Genomic DNA, 20,761 nt, shown 5'->3' with positions numbered 1-20,761 from the left:
CCTAAGCACTGGAGCTTCTGTCCCCATGGAGTCTGAGGTGCGCCACCTTCCCAGCACAGGGATGCTTTCACCGGCTTGGAAAGTTGTTGAGGTTCTTATGGAGGCCACTGGAGACTTATTCCATCCCCATCCGTGAGCCTCGCCCCCTCCCTGGAGGTCATGGAATGGGGGCCCGAGGTTCCAACCCTCAAATCACCTGGTTGATTTCCCTGGTGACCAACCCCACCCTGAATTACCTTGGGGCTCACCTAGAGTCAGTGAATTAGCAGAAAGTCAGGTGTGGTTGAAAGGCCTCGTGAAGAGTAACAACAGATTCTCCTATCACCTGTCACCTAGGAAACGATGAGGTTTTAGGAGCTCTGGGCCAGGACCTGGGGAGGAAGACCAAACACATATTTCTTAGTATATTATGATCTCACAGTCCAGCACACTGAGGCCTTTCACTCAGAGTCCATCCAATTTCCTCTCCACCACCAGCTAAAGCAAAACACTCTGCATGGATGAGGTCAGTGTGATTAGATGCGGGGCCTGCAAAATCTCCCTATTTTAAGGTCACCTGATTAGAAGCCTTATTCACATCTGCCAACGTCCCTCTGATGTGTGACAACATAGTCACCGGAGTGACATCTCATTACAGCCACGGCTTCTACCCGCTCTGGAGGGGACTGTACAAGGGCCAGGCTCACCGTGGTCACTCTCAGCATCCACTCTCATCCACAGGAGAGCGGCAGCAGGCCCCTCAGGGGGCAGCCTGGCCACCGGCACAGATGGGGGACAGGGAGATGGCTTCAGCATGAAATTCACTTTAAAAACGTGTTTGGGGGAGCCTTGGTGGCTCAGTCAGTGAGGCATTTGACTCCTGGTTTCAGCCCAGGTCATGATCTCACGCTTTGTGGGATCGAGACCCATATTGGGCTCTGTGCTGGTGGCATGGAGCCTGCTTGGGATTCTCTCTCTTCCTCTCTCTCTGCCTCTCCCCCATCAGTACTCTTTCTCTCTCTCAAAATAAATAAATAAACTTAAAAAAAATGGTTTGAACATATTGAGAGATATCTTTCCTACCTGGGAGAGAGTTTGCATTGGATTCTGGATACCATCAAAGAAAACTGAGCCAAAACACTAGACAATTTACATCTTCCCAGAAGACAAAATGACTGGGGAAAGAAAAGGGAACCGAGGTGTCCGTGTGGCTTAGAGGTCAGAATAGCACAACATAGTCATATAATGTGAAACCAGAGCAGCGATCTAACTAAAACCCACCTGTTTTTGGAGGCTCAGGACAGAGCAAGCATGTTGGAGGGAGAGTGGGATGCTCATCTTCTCTAAAAGCTAAGAATGAGGAGTGTGCACATGTTCTTTACAGACAGGGATGCAATTAATGGGGGACAATTGGCTAAAACGGTTAAAAGGGACGTGTCTGGGCAAGGGAGGATTTTTTTTTTTTTTTGTAATGAGTCTTGTAAAATTCCTTGGCTCTTCATGCATATCTTTGATAAAAATAAAAATTTTAAGGGGGAACTCTTTAAATTGCTTCTCAGCCTTTTGGGTAAGGTCAAGTGTTGTACTGAGAAGAATATCAGTTGTATTATCAGTTTAATACTTGATACACCCTCTGTCCCAGGAGAATATGTTAAATGGATTTTTGGAGCAGAGAGATGGAATAGGAGCTTGCTCCGTCCGTCTCCTCCACGCATCAACCTGGGATTGCAGTAGCAATGGTGCATCCCCGCTTTATATGAAATAAAAATATAAATACATACATATATATAGGGAGTGCTTTAGACAACAGACACACCCAGACCTCTGAACGCGCTTGCCTCTCCTTTATCCTCAGGCACTCTCTCCACTGGTGGCTTCATGCTGGCTTATACGCAGGGGACCCCTGGACGCTCACCTTTCTCTGAGGCCTGCGCCTGCACAGCCACTCGCTTGCACCTGGCTGGCCCACAGCACCTCCAGCTCAACCTGTCCTGCCTGGCCACATTCCCTGCCCCCAAGCCTGCCTCTGTATTGCTCCGCTCAGTGCATCTGCCCAAGTGTTCAAGCCAGTGGCAGGGCAGTGGCCCTGGCTTCTCTCCTTGAGCCCCACATCAGGCTCTATGCTGACAGCTCAGAGCCTGGAGACTGCTCAGATTCTGTGTTTGTGTCTCTCTCTCTCTGCCCCTCTCCCGCACAAGCTCTGGCTCTCTCTCTCCCTCTCTCTTTCTCTCTCTCTCAAAATAAATAAATATCTAAAAAGACTCAAAGATGTTATTAAGAATGGCAAGACAGTGAAAGCAGACCATTACCCCAAGCCCGGGGCCCTTCTGAGAGCAGGTCACAGGCCTCTGAAGCCATATTTTCTAGCCTATGTGAGCCCTTCACTTCCCTTTGGTTAAGACAGCTTGGATGAGCTTCCTTTTGTTTGCATCTAAAAGAATCCTAATGGAAAAGGTTTTCCCATACCCAACATCTCCTTAATTCATTTTCCCAGCCAGCATTTTCTGCCAGTCTTCACAATGAGACACTTTCTCTGATGCTGAGACAGGAGAGCGTGGGTGAGGGGGTTGCAGAGCACCCTGCACTGACCAGGCTCACCCCCAGCCCTCAGCTCCAACGCACACACTCACAGCGGTCTCTGCACTTGTCTGCCCCCTCATCTGATCCACTCCAGCTCACCCCATGCACCACTTCCAGAAAGATCCTACAAACTAAAAATAACTAAATAGAAATTGGGGTTTACAAAGCTTTCTGGCAAAAAAAAAAAAAAATTTCCTGGTTCTTCAAATTGCCTTCAGGACAAGATCTAAAACCTTAAGCACAGAACACAAGGCCCTGTCCACTCATCTCCTGACATTCTCGAGCATCATCCCCTGGGTGTAAGCTCAGTGTCAATCCTGACCCAGCTGCCCACAGCCCCCCATCTGACGCGTCCCCCAAACCGTGCGTTTCCCCTTCTAGTTGCGTCTGCTGCAATGCCTGCCCTCCTCCTCATGTGCCCAACATGTTCTTGCTCTTTCTTGAAAGTTCAGGGTGGCATCTGCACCTCTCTGAGGCAAACCTTATGGGGAGAGCCAGGGGGCCCCTCCGGTGCTCGGCAGGCCCCTTTCCCTTTTGGGAAAACCTTTTCCATTAGGATTCTTTTAGTTGCAAACAAAAGAAAGCTCATCCAAGCTGTCTTAACCAAAGGGAAGTGAAGGGCTCACATAGGCTAGAAAATATGGCTTCCGAGGCCTGTGACCTGCTCTCAGAAGGGCCCCGGGCTTGGGGTAATGGTCTGCTTTCACTGTCTTGCCATTCTTAATAACGTCCTTGAATTTTTTTTTTTAATGTTTACTTATTTTTGAGAGAGAGAGACAGAAACAGAGACAGGGCCTGTGCAGGGAAGGGGCAGAGAGAGAGGGAGACACAGAATCCGAAGCAGGCTCCAGGCTCTGAGCTGTCAGCACAGAGCCCAATGCGGGGCTCGAACTTAGGAACCACGAGATCATGACCTGAGGTGAAGTCAGATGCTTAACCAACTGAGCCACAAAGGCACCCCAGTGTCTTTGAACTTGTGTTTTGTAAGTGAAGTCCAGTGGGGCAACAGAGCATGCATGAGGGCAGAGGAGGCGTGTCAATGCATCTGCCGTTCCTCGACACTCGTGCACATAAAGGGTGGAGATGCCCCGTGAGCACAGAATTCTGGGGACCCACAATGTCCAGGACTTCAGCAAGACTCAAAGTCAGCAGAAGGTAAGCATTTTACATCTATGACTAAGTAACTGGTGGGTTCTAATGCCCCCAAGAGAACCAGAAGTTGCTTCGAACACAGAAGGCGGCAATAGTGCTCAAAGAAACAGAACAACCAAGGAACCCTGTCCCTACTTTTCTCACCTGCATGCACACCGCTGCCTCTGTCAGCCAATGACACTGGCAACCCGACGTGGAAAGAAACAGACAGTGCCACGTGGTGCTCTTGCTTCCAGTCCTTTCTCACAAGGCTGTAAGCTGAAGGTGGAGTGTCAGTAGAGTGTGCTCCGATCAAGAAGTGAAATCGAGACAGTGGAATTAACTCTGTGCACATTTCTGCTGTTCTGGTAAGAACAGAACATACACGCGCGTGCCGTGCTGCGCAATACAAATTGTGGAACTCGATAATTCCGTGTATATAAGCTAAATGCTCCCATATTTCAATTTAAAACTGTCACTGCACATGTAAAGGTGGGCAGCAAAATTCAGACGAATAATTTACAATTTTAATTTCTCTTGACTTAGAATGTCATTAAGTAGCAAGTGGACAGAGGCCACAGAAGAGAGAAAAAAGCTTTCTATTTTAGTACCTTCAACGGCACTTTGCTCCTGTGTTTGGAACTCGGGGCCCCACAGGTGATGGAGCCAGGTCTGAACCCACGAGAAGATTTGGCTTCAGACACCTCAGGCTTCAAGATTTCAAATCACACAGTCAAAACGTGGTGGCTTCTCTCTGCTTCTCGGCCTGGTTCTCCTGTGCCCCCTGTGGTCTCAGGTCTCATGTGGCGGCAGGACAGTGGCGGCGGCTCCAACACGAGGGTCTGGAGGTTCTCTCCCAGAAGCCCCAGCAAGAGGGCTTCCTGTCCTTCCTGAACCTGCCTCTCCTGTCAGGAGACTTGGTGCTCAGATGGGCTTCATCCAGATTCGTTTTCTCAGCCTCATCTACACTGAGAGTGGGGGAGGGGAAATCAGGAATCAGGGATCAGAGGAGCGAGAAGGCTTAAATTGGTAGCACGGTTCTCGTGTAGCCCTTCCTGGATGCCCGACAGCCACAGCCACCCTCTCTTCTTATGCTAGCTCTTTCCTAAAAAGATACATTTGCCTATATACGTAAAATGTGTTCACTCTTTCCCCTAGGGGAGGTGACTCAAAGTTTTACCTGGTAAGAGGCTGTAATCTCTAGAAGATGTGCTGTCCTTTCGGTTAGATCTGGGTGCAGGTTCTGATGCTGAATGATGAATTTGACCAGCTCCAGCACACAAAGGAATAGGTTATTCTAGGAAGAGATCCGTAAATAACTCTGTAAATAACCCCAAATAATTCTTACCTGGAGAAGGGAGATTGGGAACGAGTGGTCTCCAGTCCAAGGCATGTACATTCTGACACCCAGAACAGCAAAGAAGCTCTTGCCCTGACCGTAGTGCAAGCCCCTGGCCAACCAGTCTGGCCCCACCATCCCCATTCTGCTCTGCGTGAGGATTGAACACAGCCTTTGTTCTCTCAGACCCCTGGTTGTGATGTCTGTTATGGAAATATCTGAGTTAGGTATTGCGGAGAATTTCCCTTCTGGAGGCTGCATGCCTTCTACAGCCCACTTCTTATTGGCATGAGAGAGAGCATACGATATGAGTAATCACCCACTTTCCTTTGCCAGATCTGGGGTTTTACTGGCGACAGAGACCCTAAAGGCGAGGCTCGGCATTCTGTCTCCTTGCTTCTGCCTTTTCCATGGGCTAGAGAATCCCAGAAGAATCTTCTCCAAGAAGCCAGAGAATTGATCACATCAGAGCCTCTGGATAGGGCAGGTGGCCTGGGAATTTCTGATTCCCGGCACCAGGCCCCTAGGTTTGGCCTCTGTCCCAGGAGCTCACTGTCATGGCAGCACGCTGGGCCAGTGTTGCCATCTTGGCTGCTGCCCACATGTGGGTTTCTGCTGTGGGGAAAGTGGAAACCATATCTTCTGAGGTGGACAGTACTGCTCTCTGCCCACAGGCTGCACACCAGCTATGTCTTTACACAATTAAAGAGAGACTTCACACAGAGCAGTGCTGAGAAGGAACCATGAGCCAAGGAGTATGAGTCACTTAATCTTCTGTGCCTGGGTCAAAAAATAGAGGGGGAAAGACTAGTAACAAACATATTCATGTTGCATAATTTTAGAAAATGAAGGTTTTTAAGAATCATGAGAAAAACTCAATGACCAAATAAACCATCCTCAGCCAAGGGTTAAAATGTATCGAAGAATGTCAGCAGCATTAAGGAGGGGCCACAGGAGTCTCCAGACACCTACTGAGACTCACGTATGGGGAGGCCTCCAGTGGGGCGATTAAAGATGCCAGGATGGGGCTGAGCTCTGTTCAGCCACCCCTGGAGCTCCAGAGGGCCCGTGGAGCCATCGGCAGAAGCCCAGAGGACAGCGCTGTTCCTCATCTGACGTTGAGAGCAGATGACTGTACCACACACGACAGAAACTGAGCCTCAGGGAAGTAGAGCTTGGTCTTTTGCAACAAGATTCTCTTGATGCATCCTTCATGCCATGCATAATCCTTGCTGAGATACATGCTGTGTATCGGGCAAACGCATGTAGTCAGCAATATCGTTGCCATGTCGACCAAGCATTTCCATGGTCAACCATGAGGAAGGATTGGCTGTAGAGACCAGGAATTTGTGCGGTGGGCCCTGGTAAGTCCCTGTGACTATAACCTAGTGAGAACCATGCAGGTGACCCCCTGAGCCTCATGCTGACTGTCAAGTCTGTCTCACACACTGAGACAGGGTCAAGGTGAATGCTGGGGTCTAGGTTACGCTTGGATCAGGGTGAGGCAACCCTCTTCCCCTGAAGTGAGGGAGCCCCCTGCCCATTGTCGGCCTAAAGTAATCAGGGCTATAAGAATGCTTTGATGAGTCTCCCCACCCTCATCCCCTTCAGGACTGAAGGATGTGTACCCCAGCTGCTGGGAATGCTCTGGGGATTGCCCCTCACTGAGAAGATTAGCCTCATCGAAGGTCATGGCCTCTTCCTGGAAGCCTGACTCCAAGATGATAGCTTCGAGGGTAGGAGGCTCAGCCACCCACCCAACTCCACCCCGAGAGGCCACCCTGACATTGCAGCCTGACTTCTTCCCTTACTGTCCATACAAGGGCCTCCCAACCAGTCTCCCACATGCTCACCTCCATCTCAGAGGCTGCTTCCCGGCAGCCCAGACTTCGACATAGCACTTGTGTGAGTTTCCTGGAGCAGCCCCGCCAAATGACCACAAACCAGGCGGCTTAAAACAACAAATTTACTCTCACAGTCTGGAGGCCAGAGCCTGAAACAGGGGATGTGGGGCCCTGCAGCCTCCAGAGGCTTCCCCACCTCCTCCAGCTCCTGGAGGATCCAGATGTTCCTTGGCCTGCATCCAGGTCACCCTAATCCTGGCCTCAGCCATGTCTTCACCTGGCCTCTCCTTGTGTGTCTCAGCTATCCCTCTCCTCTCTTGCAAGAACACACGTCGTTAGATTTAGGACTCGCCCAGATAATCCAGGAGGACCGCATCCTGAGATCCTTAATTTAAAGATGTCTGCAGAGAACCTCACTTGAGATACGGTCACATTCTTAGATTCCAAGTGGACGTATATTTTGGGGGCCACAACTGAATGTACTCCAACAGTGCAGGCTTCCATTTCTATGGCAACAATAAGAGCAACGTGTGAGCTCCTGGGAGGGCAGGAGTCTCTGTCACATGTGTTTCGGCCTCCAGGGGCCCCTCAGAAGGGGAGACATGGTGAACACCGCATTGGCCCCTGCCCACAGAGGGGGTGCTGTGAGCAACACAGAGTGCAGGAGAGACACAGCCCATCCCCCTGCCAGCACCCCCAGAGCTGCAGCCGGCGGGAAAACATTTCCCACCTGTCATACCACTCTAGCACAGGTGAGCAGGGGGTGCCACCAGTGGTCAGAGGAGAGGGAGCCGGTGTGACTGCTTGGACATCTTTTGAAACTTCCACTGAAAATAAAGGAAGAATAACCATTTTTCTAGAGGAGCTGCCAGGATCAAAGCTGAAGAGGCTTTGGTGGGGTCCAGGCCGGCCTCAGGGTCCGGAGGGACACACCAGGTTCTACTTTCCATAGAGTGGGGGATGTGCTGCTTAAAGAAATTATAAGGCACATCCAGTGATGTTCTTTTTTGTCCATCTGCACCTTGATTTCCCAACTGGGACCTACTTTGGGCAAGTCCTCATTTGGATTCTGGCCCTTCTGCTCTGGCCCAGGGAGCCCTAAGATGCTCAGAGGGCAATATGGAGCTGAGATGGGAGATGATTCCAGACGCCTCCTGACCCCGTTCCTTCCAGGAAGCCAAAGGATGTGGCCCAGGGTCAATAGCCACGGGAGGCGAAATATGGGAGCTCAAGAGGCAGCATCAGAGGGGGACAAGCCCCTTCAGAGAGAACACAAGACGATTTCAGAGAGTGAGGTGTGATCTGGTGTGGGGACTGGAGGGCTCGCCAGAAAACCCTTGTTTCTGGAGGTGTGAGCATGTGAGGAGCTCCTGGTGACATCGCGGGTTTCGGGGGCCTGGAGGGACTATGGGGGGGGCGTTGAATTCAGTCTGGGACTTCTGGGACTTGCAGCTCCTGGTGTGTTGGCTGAAGCCATGCTCGCCATCCCTCTTTGGGTTGTCATGGTGTCTTGGGGCCCAGATGAGGGGACAGTGTCAGGGTTGGGGGCGCAGCAGCAGGAAGCTGAGCTCTGGGTTCAGGCCGGGCTGGGCAGCCCCTCCGAAGCTGGGTGGTGTTAGGCATGGGGAGCCTCAGAGGAGCGTCAATGAATGGAGGTCCTGGGAGCAATCAGCATGGTGCCCAGCCCGCAGTGACAGCTCCACCTAAGAATGCTTTCCCTCATGTGGGGGACACTGGCCATTCAGTGGCCCAGGAGGACTCCATGGGAGTCTCCATGTCATGGGATAGGCGGCCCTAGGATGCAGGGCGCCCAGGTGAGGCCAAGAACCCATGAGGGATGCCGTGATCATCACCTCACTGTGTGTTTACAGTTTAACTCACTCTGAGTTACATACGGAAGTGTGATGACACGCCTGAGGCTCGGCCCCAGCTCAAGCCGAGGAGTCCTGTCTACCGCGGGTTCTAAATAAGGGGTGCAGTCACGCTTGGGGCACATGACTCAGGACACACAGAAGCCCTTAAAACGCCGCACACGTGGTTTTGCGCGTTCATGCATCCAGGCCCAGGGGCACGGCCCGCCTGACGGGCCCATGTCAGCGCTCAGCAGGAGCAGAGGAGCAGGCGGGTGTGAGGCTTGTTGCAGGGATCGGGGAGCAGAGCTGAGCGGCTCCTTCTTGCTCAGGGGATCGGATGCTGGGGGGGCGGGGGGGAGTTGATTCTGTGCAGGAGGCGGGGCCGGGACAAGGATGCAGGAGTCCTGTGCCCCCGGGCACGCTCTTCTCCCTGGCGGCTCTTCTTCCCTTAGGTCCTTCCGTTCCTCCTGCCACCTCTCTCCACCCCGGCCACGTGTTCCAGCACATGTGGCCACAAACCTGGGGTGCATTTGTCCTGCCTCTACTATTCTTAACACTTGAACCTAGCCCACGGGCAAACCATGACCTACGTACGCTTCCATGGGCAACAGTGGGACTTCATGCGCCGAGATGGTGAGATGCTCCATGGCACGCATGCGCCATCCCAGGGCAAACACATGTGGCCAGCCATTGAGACGTAGACAGAGCAGGCCTCATCTGCACTCTCTGGGCATGGGTGGGCCCACTGTCTCCTGACTCACGGAGGCTCCTGTCCTGCCGCCTCCGATCTAAGCCTGCTCAGGAGTGTAACTCGCAGTGTGCAAACTGGGAGCCAGTACTGAGGAGGCCACAGCATCCCTTGATTGGCCACAGCAGATGGAGAGAAGGTCAGCCTGTAAAAACGTACCTATGGCCAACACGGGGACACCAAGTGCTCGAAATGGGGCCACACTCTGAATGGTCACGATGAACGCAGCTGAGGCCCATGGAGCACTGACCATGTGCCAGGCACTTACTTATGAGGCGGGTGCCTTCTGCACACTCTCTTGTCCAATCCTCTCAACAGTTGTGGGAAGTGAATGCTATTATTATTACCTCCATTTTACAAACAGATCGCCCAGAGCCCAGAAGCTTATTCAAGGGCAAGACTGGCTGACCTAGAAGTCGGAGTGTTTGGTCCCGTACTGCAGAGAGAGCGTGAATCTGCCCTTAATTGCATAGCTGGGAGTGATCAGACAAGTTCTATCACATACCACCACCGCAGTCCCCTCCGGCTCTTGGGAGACTCCATAAACACCTCCTGGTGAAGGACGGAGGGCAGGGAGAGGAGGGGCGAGGAGGCCAGGAGCACCCTGAGACGCCGCCGCCGGTGGGCTGGCCCCTCCAGGTTTGCATGAGCCCTGCACAGCGCGGCGCACAGCCCCCCTGGCCCTGCGGTAGTACCTCAGTTGTCCAGCAGGGAAACCCTAGATTTGGGCTTAGGCTGGGCCCATGGCTGGACTCACACATTTCTGGAAATATAAGTTTGAGCTGAGGAGTCCTGCCCCAGCTAGCTGCAGAGGCCAAGGAACTTCTAGAAGATAACCCACCTGAGGAAGGGAAGAGCCAGGCCTGGTGTGTGGACCCTGTGACAGGCAGCTGTGTGGATGGCCTGGCAGCTGAGAGAATCACGTGCAGTTTGCAGAGAGCTGGGGGAGACGGAGGGATATGTTTGCTGTAAATACAAACAAATGGAGCTGTTTGACCCTATAAAACATGACATAGGCACGTCCCTGGTGGCTAGAGCAGCCGCCATGCCCAGAGAGCAGACTAGGCCTGGAGAAGCCATTGTGGCCCATCTGTCTGAGCGTCCTCACCAACACAGATGTCTTCTCAGGAACTATGATTAGGCCTGTGGTCTCCACTGGTGTGGCAGGTGGCTGGACTTTGAGTACCTCCCTCAGCAGCCTGGCACCAAAGGAAGCACTCAGGCTCTGGAGACCCTGGTTCTAGTCTCACTCCTGCCATTCCCTTGTAGCATGCCTTAGGGTGATTAATTAAAGCTCTCAACCTAGGATGGATGATTCTAAAATATGTCCACAAATTCTCTGATACTCCTCCCTTCAGGAGGTGGGGCCCGGTTCCCCTCCCCTTGAGCATGGTCCAGACCTAGTGACTTGCTCGCAACTAACAGAACCAAACAGAAGTGACAAGTGTGCAGCCTCAGAGACCTGGTCTTAAGGGGCTCTGTGGCTTCCTGCCTGTCCCCTCTCTTGCCTGTGGACCACTTGCTCTGAAGAAGCCAGCTGCCATGTCATGAAGAGAGGCCCGCCTGTGAAGAACCGAGGCCTCCAGCCAACAGCTGTGCGAGGGCGCCATCTTGGAATGGATCCTCGATCCTCGAGCCCCACACAACCCCAACCTTATGAGAAACTTTGGAGGATAACCTCCTGGTTATGCTGCTCCTGAGTTCCTGACCCATGGAAACTGTGAGGATAAGAAATGCTTGCTGTTTTAAGCCAGTATATTGGAGGGGATCATGTGTTACATGGCACTAGATAACAGATACATACCCCCATCTGAAGGTACTTGTCAGGATTTGCTGACCCAGAAAGGGCTGGATGCCCCACACACTCAGTCTGATGTGTTCTTCCTTCTCTGGGGCTTCTGTGCTCCCATGCCAGGGGCTAAGGCTTGGATTGTGGGTTCTGCCACTGGCTTCTCCAACTCAGAAGCCAGTCCTTCAGTCGGGTCCTGGCTTCCTTCCCATTTCCCCCAGTGTGCCTCCTGGCCTTGCTCAGGGACACTGTCACACAGGGGTGAGGCATGGAGTGGCCCACTCTCTTCTTTTATACAAAGGATGAAAGAAATCCTTTGGCAACCAGTTTAATCCAAATCCTGGGTATCAAGCTCTCTTCCCAGGTTCACCTTCTACACAGCACAGTCAAGATGTCCAAACTGTAAATCAGTTCACACCACTTCTTGCTTAAAAAACCCTGCATGGGGCGCCTGGGTGGCTTAGTCAGTTAAGCGTCCGACTTTCGCTTAGGTCATGATCTCGTGGTTCGTGGGTTCGAGCCCCACGTCGGGCTCTGTGCTGACTGCCAGCTCAGAGCCTGGAGCCTGTTTCAGAGTCTGTGACTCCCTCTTTCTCTGACCCTCCCCTGCTCACACTGTCTCTCTCTCTCTCCTAGAAATAAATAAAAATTTAAAACAAAACAAAACAAAACAAAAAACTCTGCAGGGGGCATCTTTGAGTTTACAGCATAGATACCATGAGGAAAGCTCACCCTCTGGAATTGAAAAAAATTATGGATAAGAAATTATCATTGAAATTAAATGGTGAAGACATGTCCAAGGACTATTGTGGGGGTTCAATCCCTTCATGAATCTTGTGACAGATAAATGTGTGGAGACAGCAACTAGTGGGCAACAGAACAATATTAGAATGGTGGTAATTTGAGGAAGTAGTAGCATCAGGTTAGAAGCCTTGGAACAAGTATCAACAATAGATGTGTATAGATGCTGGCGAGGATGTGGAGAAACGGGCACCCTCCTACACTGTTGGTGGGAATGTAAACTGGTACAGCCACTCTGGAAAACAGTGTGGAGGTTCCTCAAAAAATTAATAGTAGAACTCCCCTATGACCGAGCAATAGCACTACTAGGAATTTACCCAAGGGATACAGGGGTGCTGATGCACAGGGGCACATGTACTCCAATGTTCATAGCAGCACTCTCAACAATAGCCAAGTCATGGAAAGAGCCTAAGTGTCCATCCACTGATGAATGGATCAAGAAGATGTGGTTTATCTATAAAATGGAATACTACATGGCAATGAGAAAGAATGAAATCTGGCCATTTGTAGCAACATGGATGGAACTCGGAAGTGTTATGCTAAATGAAATAAGTCAGGCAGAGAAGGACAGATGCCATATGTTTTCACTCATGTGTGGAACAGAAGAAACTTAACAGAGGACCATGGGGGAGGGGAAGGGGAAAATAGTTGGGGAGAGGGAGGGAGGCCAAACTGAGGACTGGTGGGGTGGGGGAGAGGGGAAGGTGGGTGATGGGCATGGAGGAGGGCACTTGTTGGGATGAGCACTGGGTGTTATATGGAAACCAACTTGACAAACTGTAAAAGAAAAAAGTAAGAGAAAAACAAAACAAAAAACAATGGGTGTATTCACTGGAAGAAACAAACTGCTTCCATATGTCGCCTCGCCATAGCACCTGCTTTACTACAATATAAAAATCAGTTGTGCATTTTCATCCTGAACTATTTTTAAATAAACTTTTGTAATAGTAAAAACAACAACAACAAACCACACAAAAAAAGTCCCAACTCATACTGTGGCCACAAGACTCAGGACATGTCCCACCCCCACTTTATGCTCTTTATTACTCAGTAAGCTCCCTCTTCCTTATGGCCCTCAACTATGCAAAGCGTCTCCACATGCACCTTCCATGTGGAGCATTCTCCTCCAAGACCTTCCCAAGGCTGCCTCCTCCATGTCCATGTCACTTTCTTGGAGCTCCAGCCCTACCCATGTCCTCACCACCACATTGTCTTATTTAATTTTTTTTATCACCAGCTAAAATGACCCTTTGGCTTATTATTTGCCTGAAGCCCACTCTGAAGCACAGAGCTTTGCTGTGTTCTCCCAAGAGGCTAGAATGGTACCTGGAACCCAAGAGACACTTGAATGTCTATGGGTCAAGTGGCTTTTTGAACATCAAATTCCCTTTTGAAAGCTTTGGAGGCAGCTCTCTTCATGGAGAACACTCTGGAAAATCCTTCCGTAAAAGGAACAAAGTACCTTCAGACTTTCTAATAGCAGGTCATACCTGTGTCATAACCATTTTAATCCAGGAAGGGTCTTGTTGGGGATTTTGAAGCAAATACTGGTGTTCTGAGGGTAGACAAATCATGGGGTCTATCGGGGCAGCTGTCCCTTTCTGGAGAGCAGGCTTCTTTGTTTTTTAAAATTTTTTTAATGTTTTATTTATTTCTAGGAGAGAGAGAGACAGCTTGAGCAGGGGAGGGTCAGAGAGAGAGGGAGTCACAGAGTGAAACAGGCTCCAGGCTCTAAGCTGGCAGTCAGCACAGAGCCCGACGCGGGGCTCGAACCCACGAACCGCGAGATCATGACCTAAGCGAAAGTCGGACGCTTAACCGACTGAGCCACCCAGGCGCCCCTGGAGAGCAGGCTTCTGAGATCCACATGGCTTTATGATGTAAACCTCTTCCCACCCACCAGGAGGGCTGGGATGAGCAAGTGGAACATGAAGAAGCCAGAACTTTCTGAGGTCCAGGAGGTTAGAAAAGGGAAGAGAGAAAGGAGGAAGCAGGACACGGCAGGGGGCTGAGTGGGGAGGGGGTGCTCAGCCAGAAGGAATGACTTCTTGGCTGTTGTCCAGCACCCAGGGCCAGTGGGGGAGGTGGCTGTGGCTTCCAGGGCCAACCACCCAGGACTCTGCTTTGCTCGTTCCTGCTTCCAGGACCTGGGGAGCTGTGCAGGTTCATGGGGAACTTCAGTGCTAACTGGCCTCCTTGCTTCTCTTGGCACTTGAACACCAATGGAGTCATCCTCTATAGATAAGGTACCATCAGTGCTTTGTTTGAGGTACTTTCCCTATTCTCAAGACAGGCCCATTTCCACACGGAATCTCCACTAAGATCTCCCCACTCACCTCCTCCAAAACCCCTGTTCACCACACTCACTCTGTTCCCAACCTTGGCCTTCTCTGTTCCCTGAGCTGCAAGACTCTTCCACCATGCCATCTCCTGAGAGAGAAAACCAGACCAGTCCAGTCCCATCCGTTCACTGTCCCACGGGATACAGCAATGCCACGCTTTCAGCTCTGCTGAGTGTGCTTGCTTAATGCCCGTCTTCCTTGCTGCAACAGTCCCCTGAGAGTAGGGACTTGCCTGTCCTACTCACCACTGTACCCTGAGGGGACAGCCTGGGGATTTCCTGGCACTCAGCAAATGTTCAGAACATACTCACTGAGTAAAAGAAAGACTAGGAAACTCTACAGTCAAGGAGGCATTGCTGGAAATGCAATGAAAATGAAGGGTGGGTCTGGAGAGCTGGGTGATGATGCAGGGACAGCCTGGCTGTGTCTCCTAGTGGGCAGGCATGTGTGCAGAGATGTGTGCAGAGATGCTGATGGGGCAGATTGTGTCCAGCATGTCCTTCTGGCTGGCAGGAAGGGATCGGCCAACTAGGGAAGTCTAGGACATGGTGTCAGGCTGAGACCTGGCTCTGCCTCCTGTCCTTTGTCCAGAGAGTGTGAGGTCTGGGAAGGATGTGATTGATGGGGAAGGAGATCTTATGCCAGGAGAGGTAGAAGAGCTGGGAATACCCAAAGATGGAGACACCGAAGGTCAGGAGAAAGTGCTGCGACCCCACAGGTACCCAGGGAAAGTGGCCAAGTGAAGCTGCATGGATCTGTGCAGCTGAACACAGAGCATCCCATGTGTCCCACTTCTGGGTGAGGAGCCTGGGTGAGAGCAGCAGCTTAAGCTAAGAGACATGAGGTCACTAACACTGCAGGGGAGATTTGAGGCCAGCCCAAGGAGTGCAGGACACTTGGGATTAGCCATACTTGTACCCACGGGAGCAGGAGGGACCAGAGCAGGTAAGATGGGGGCAGGACCAGCCAGAAGGGACCTGAGTGTTCCAGAGGCTCCCCCTCGGCCAGGCACATCCCTTTATTTGCTGGATTCAAGGAGGCCCAGGGTCCCCTAGGAGAGGGCCAGACTTGGGTGGCAAGGAGGCCATAGAACTATTCAGACCTTAATGCCTAGAGCAGCTGTGCCAATAAGTGCCAGCTGAAGTCAGCCTCAGGAAGTCTGGCCTTGTCTCCTCGCTGGCCATATGCCTCTTCCATGTCGAGCCACCCAGATTTCCACCGTCCCCTGGAGACACTGTGCTCCCTGGTGCTTTGGCGTCCTGTCTCTGCTCTCCCTAGAATTTCCATGAGCCCCCAAACTCCACCTCATCCTTCTAAGTTCAGTTCAGCCTTCCCATCCTCACGGAGGTTTTCCTGAGCCCAAGACTGGTCTAGGTCCTATGGTCCCCATCAAACACTCAGCCTTCCCATGGCCTGACTACTGGCATGTATTTCAGGCCGTAATCCCAAAGGGATGAGAGTTTCCCACTAAACTCAGCCCAGAGGCTCAGGGCTAGAACAGATGTCTATCAACATCTCATTAAATATTTGCTGAATGGATGAGCAATTGAATGAATGGGTTGAAATTGACCACCCTCTTGTGGATCCCATCTTCCCCTGCTTGGCTATGTCAGTAGGTAGGAGGAACCATTGCTGTGGACAGGAAAATGTGGCTTCTGTAAGGATACAAGGACTGTTGTAGCAAAGAGACTCCATATGGGCTGGCTGCAAGGGACCCTGGATCCCGCCAGAGAATATGAGGGCAAAGTTGCAACTCCCAGGACCAGACCTTTGAAGTCTGAACAGAGTTCAGTGGAAGGTTGCCCAGGATGCTCACTGCTGTGCTGATGGGACCTTTTCAGCACAGGCATATCCTTCCTTGGCACCCATGTCAAACACATAGGTGAGATCCTTGTGCTTGAAACATTGTTGGCATTGCCATGGACCAAACAAACAACCTGCTACTTGATTTCTCTCTCCATTCTGTTGACTATTCTGTTGGGACATTTTTTCCCCACTTCTCGAAATATGTAATCTTTCTTGACTGGATGGAAAGGTGGTAAAACAAACAGAAAGTGGCAAAAAGGAGTTAAATTAAAGGGCATGGGCTAAATAAAAAAGCCATCATATGGGCACCTGGGTGCCTCAGTGGGTTGAGCGTCTGATTCTTGATATGGGCTCAGGTCATGATCTCGTGGCTCACGAATTGTAGCTCCACTTCAGGCTCTGCGCTGACACCATAGAGCCTGGTTGGGACTCTTTCTCCCTCTCCCCACCTCTCTCTCTCTCTTTCAAAAAAAAAAAAAAGCTGTCATATTTCATACTTTCCTTGGCACCATACTAAAGGTAATGGTGAGCAGGAGATGGTTGGTCTTCTGCCATTCGATTCTTCCAATTCTTCTTCAGTTGTCCAAACTGAGGAGGGATCTGCCAGATGTCTCCCAGAATGGATCCAGTGGGAGCCGGGAGCACAGTTTTGTTGGGGGAGGGATGCACATGCTCTCATTCCCTCCCCTGAACAGACAGCAGTGGGGGGTGACCCTCACCTGCCCATGTGTGTGGTGGTGGTGGGGTCCCCTGGCCACACAGCCCTGGGCAGAGCCAGTGAGTCCACATGCTGCCAGTCAGCTCATGGGAAGTTTGCTGGCTGACCAGACCCCCTGCATTCATGCCTGGGTCCCAGCACCTGGAGTGGCTGGAAGAGAGCTGGGAGGAACTGGAAAAGCCTGCTCAGGTGTGGGGAGTGCTGTGCGGAGGAAGCCCTGCTCAGGGAGGCTTCCGTGGAGGACTTCCATGGTCTCTGCTAGTCCTGAATGGGTCCATATCTCTCTGGCAGGAAGATACATTGGGTAAGATGCACTTGTTTAATGGGGACAGAAAGAGAAGAGATGAAATGAGAGACTCTAAGTGTTAAAGAAGAGCCTGCAATACCCGCCAAGGAGGGAAAATTCTAACAAATATGGAATTAGGCATTTGAGGATCTCACCTCCATCTGGGTGGATCAAAGTGATGCAGAGGAGCTCAGAGCAGAAACAGAGGCATGACTCTCTTCCAGGCAGGTGGGGACGGATGGCAAGTGATTGAAGTGAATAGCAAGGGTTGACAAGGATGTGGTGACGTTGGCGCCCTCACTGCTGGTGGGAATATAAAATCCAGCCACTTTAGAAAATAGTCTGGCAGCTCCTCAGAGGGTGAAACATAGAGTTACCCTACGACCCAGCAATTCCACTCCTAGGCATCTCCCTGAGAGAAATGAAAACTTTTCATGCACGTAAAATCTTACACACAAATGTAGACCCACTATTCATAGACCCACTATACATAATAGCTCAAAGTGGAAAAAATGGAAATGTCCATAGGCTGCTGTGTGGATAAACATAGTGTGGTCCATCCATAAAGGGAACATTATTCAGCCATAAGACAAGAAGGAAGTACGAACACCTGCTACAATGTGGATGAACCTTGAAGATGTGATGCTCAGTGAGAGAAGCCAGATACACAGGACCACAAACTTTGTGATTCCATTTCTATCAAATATCCGGAACAGGAAGCTCAATGAAGACAGAAAGCAGAAAAGTGGTTGCTGGAGGGTTGCTGGGGATGGTGTCCTAACACTGATGATGGTGATGATCACAACTCTGTGAGTACACGAAAGCCACTGAACTGGATGCTATGAATATGAATGAATTATATAGTATGAATGCTATCTCAGTAAAGCCATTTAAGGGAAAAGGATCCTGATGGGCCAGGGAGTCTCTTCTCAGCCAGTCAGGGGAATCTCCCATAATCCCTCAAGTCACCACTGGGTTTGTGAAATGACGGACCGGAGCCAGGCAGGGCCAGCAATAGAGAATGCTCTTATGTTAATAAGTACATAAGGTAAGGGGTACAGATTCCATCCCGAGGCAACCACAAAATGTGAGGGTTAGAAAAGAAAATGGCACCATGAAGATTAAGAACTAACATGGACCAACACATAACTGTGGCAATCTTCAGCAATATAAGAAACCAGGGGCTTGTTTTGCAAGGCTATGTCAAATGCACCATGTGTTTGAGAAGCCCTTCTAGGCTCCTGTGTTCCCCAAGTGCTCATCACAGCATCGCCACATGTCCCAGTCTCTGGCTTGTGGATAAAGTGAACATGAGCTATCTTCCCTTGGAGGTTCTAAGCTCTGTTAGGACAGAAAATCTCTTGTTCATTTTTCTTCGGATACTTGATGTCCCTAAAATAGTAGCTTGTACACTGTAGGCACACAATAAATATTTGCTTTAAAAAATGTACAGTGGGTACTTCTACTTGCAATAATGGAAATCTAAGTAACTGGCACCAACCTGCCCAGTGAAAACAACTAAAAAGGCTGGGAAAATATAGAAAACAGTGAAGAGTGAGCACAATCATAAGAATCACTAAGGCCAACACCCAGATGGAGCAGAGATCTCAAGAGGGGAGTGTAGTATCGGGGCTGTTCTCATCCAGGGGTTACTTATGGATCTGAAGAGACAGCTGAGAAGCTGAGCTGTGTGTGCTCCAGCTTTGTGGGGTGATGGGGAAAAATTAGTACTGGTGGAAGCCCTGGGAAACCACCCCCTAGTTTGGGCTCTGATTTCAAAGAGTAGCACATTAGGAGAAAGGGTGACCCAGGTGTAATGCAGCTGCTGTATGACCATAGCCCAGCTGCATATTACCAGGTATGCCAGACAATACCCAGCCCTGAAATAGGACTAAGGATGTCCCACATTGCTAATGTCTCTAAACACCTGGCAAAAGAGAAAGAAGTCGTTTCTGGAGCAAGATAATATAATCCCAGGCCTCAGATTATCCCCAATATAAATCCAGCACAGAGATAATCAGGCTCATGAGGCAGGTTGATAGTAAATAATAGGAACCACAGAAATAGCTCCATGGGGGCTCCCAGACACTAGGATAAAACAGTCTATAAAAATAATTCTGCTTGCTATATTCAAGAAGATAAAAACCAACCTTGAAACTTTTGGCAGGGAAGTGGAAATTACATTTTGAAGAGCTGTGAGAGTTTTGAAAAAGAATCCAATAGGCATTTTAAAACTAAAATAATATAGGATGATTAGAATTAAAAACTCAATGGAAGGATGTAATAGAAAATTAGACATAGCTAAAGAGAGAATTAATAAAATGAAAGTTCTGAGTGCTGTGTATGATAAGTATAAGAATTTTGTGAAGTCTGTTTCATTTTCCTTCAAAAGTGAATTTATGGGGCGCCTGGGTGGCTTAGTCGGTTAAGCGTCTACTTAAGTCCACTAAGACTTCCACTTAGGTCATGATCTCGCAGTTCATGGGTTCGAGCCCCATGTCGGGCTCTGTGCTGACTGCCAGCTCAGAGCCTGGAGCCTATTTCAGAGTCTGTATCTCCCTCTCTCTCTGACCCTCCCCTGCTCACGCTGTCTCTCTCTCTCTCTCCTAGAAATAAATAAAAATATTTTTTAAAAAGTGAATTTATTTTGAGGCACCTGGGTGGCTCAGTTGACTGAGCATCCAACTCTTGTTTTCAGCTCAGGTCATGATCTCACTGTTTGTCGAACTGAGTCCCACATTAGGCTCCATGCTGGGAATGGGGCCTGTTTAAAATTCTCTTTCCCTCTCCTTGTCCCTTCCCTGCTTGCATACACGTGCACTCTCTCTTTCTCTCTCTCCTCTCAAAGAAAAAAATAAATAAACATTAAAAAATTTAAATATTTATTTATTTTTGAGAGAGAGAGAAGGAGAGAGTGCAAGCAAGGGAAGGGCAGAGAGAGAGGCAGACACAGAATATGAAGCAGGCTCCAGGCTCTGAGCTGTCAGCACAGAGCCCAATGCAGGGCTCAAACTTATAAACCATGAGATCATGACCTGAGCCGAAGTTGGACCTTAACCAACTGAGTCATCCAGGCACCCACCCAAAAAATGAAATTTAAAAATTTTTACAAAGTGAACTTCTTTTGATAGTGTTTTCATCTCACTTTGTTATACTATAAACACCTTGTTCTTTAAAAAATGTCATAAATACTTTATGTGAAACTTGTTTTGAACATGGTCCTCTTGGGAAAACTTTTTAGTAAAGGAAAATATGTTTATACATGAAAAAAGTTAATGTAAAAAAGCAGTTTGCCTCTGAAAGAAAGCCTGAAGAGGCAACAAAAACAAAAAATAAAACAACAAACCTACGCCAATACTCCTGGTTAATATAATCTCTAACTTCTTAATAGAAATGTTAGCATAAAATTGTGGCCCACTCTAATGCCACTGGGCACTAAGCCACTAAGCAGCAATCTCCCTGCACCTCTCTGGAGACGTCTGAACTGGTTTTTTTAGTTTTTTTGTTTGCTTGTTTTTGCAGGTTACAGAACATAGACCAAGAGG

General features: G+C 49.9%; 2 pseudogenes; both read left to right on the top strand.

Annotated features, from left to right (window-relative positions):
- Positions 1-1,526: 1,526 nt before the first annotated feature.
- LOC120236515 lies at positions 1,527-1,729 on the top strand (annotated as a pseudogene).
- A 10,251-nt stretch (positions 1,730-11,980) lies between these two features.
- On the top strand, positions 11,981-15,149 carry LOC120236474 (annotated as a pseudogene).
- Positions 15,150-20,761: the final 5,612 nt, after the last annotated feature.

The sequence above is a fragment of the Hyaena hyaena genome, unplaced genomic scaffold (assembly GCF_003009895.1).
Source record: "Hyaena hyaena isolate Hyena2069 unplaced genomic scaffold, ASM300989v1 scaffold_155, whole genome shotgun sequence".
In the NCBI taxonomy this organism is placed as follows: Eukaryota; Metazoa; Chordata; class Mammalia; order Carnivora; family Hyaenidae; genus Hyaena; species Hyaena hyaena.
The sequence above is the reverse complement of the archived record's forward strand: the minus strand, read 5'-3'. Positions and strand labels throughout refer to the sequence as shown.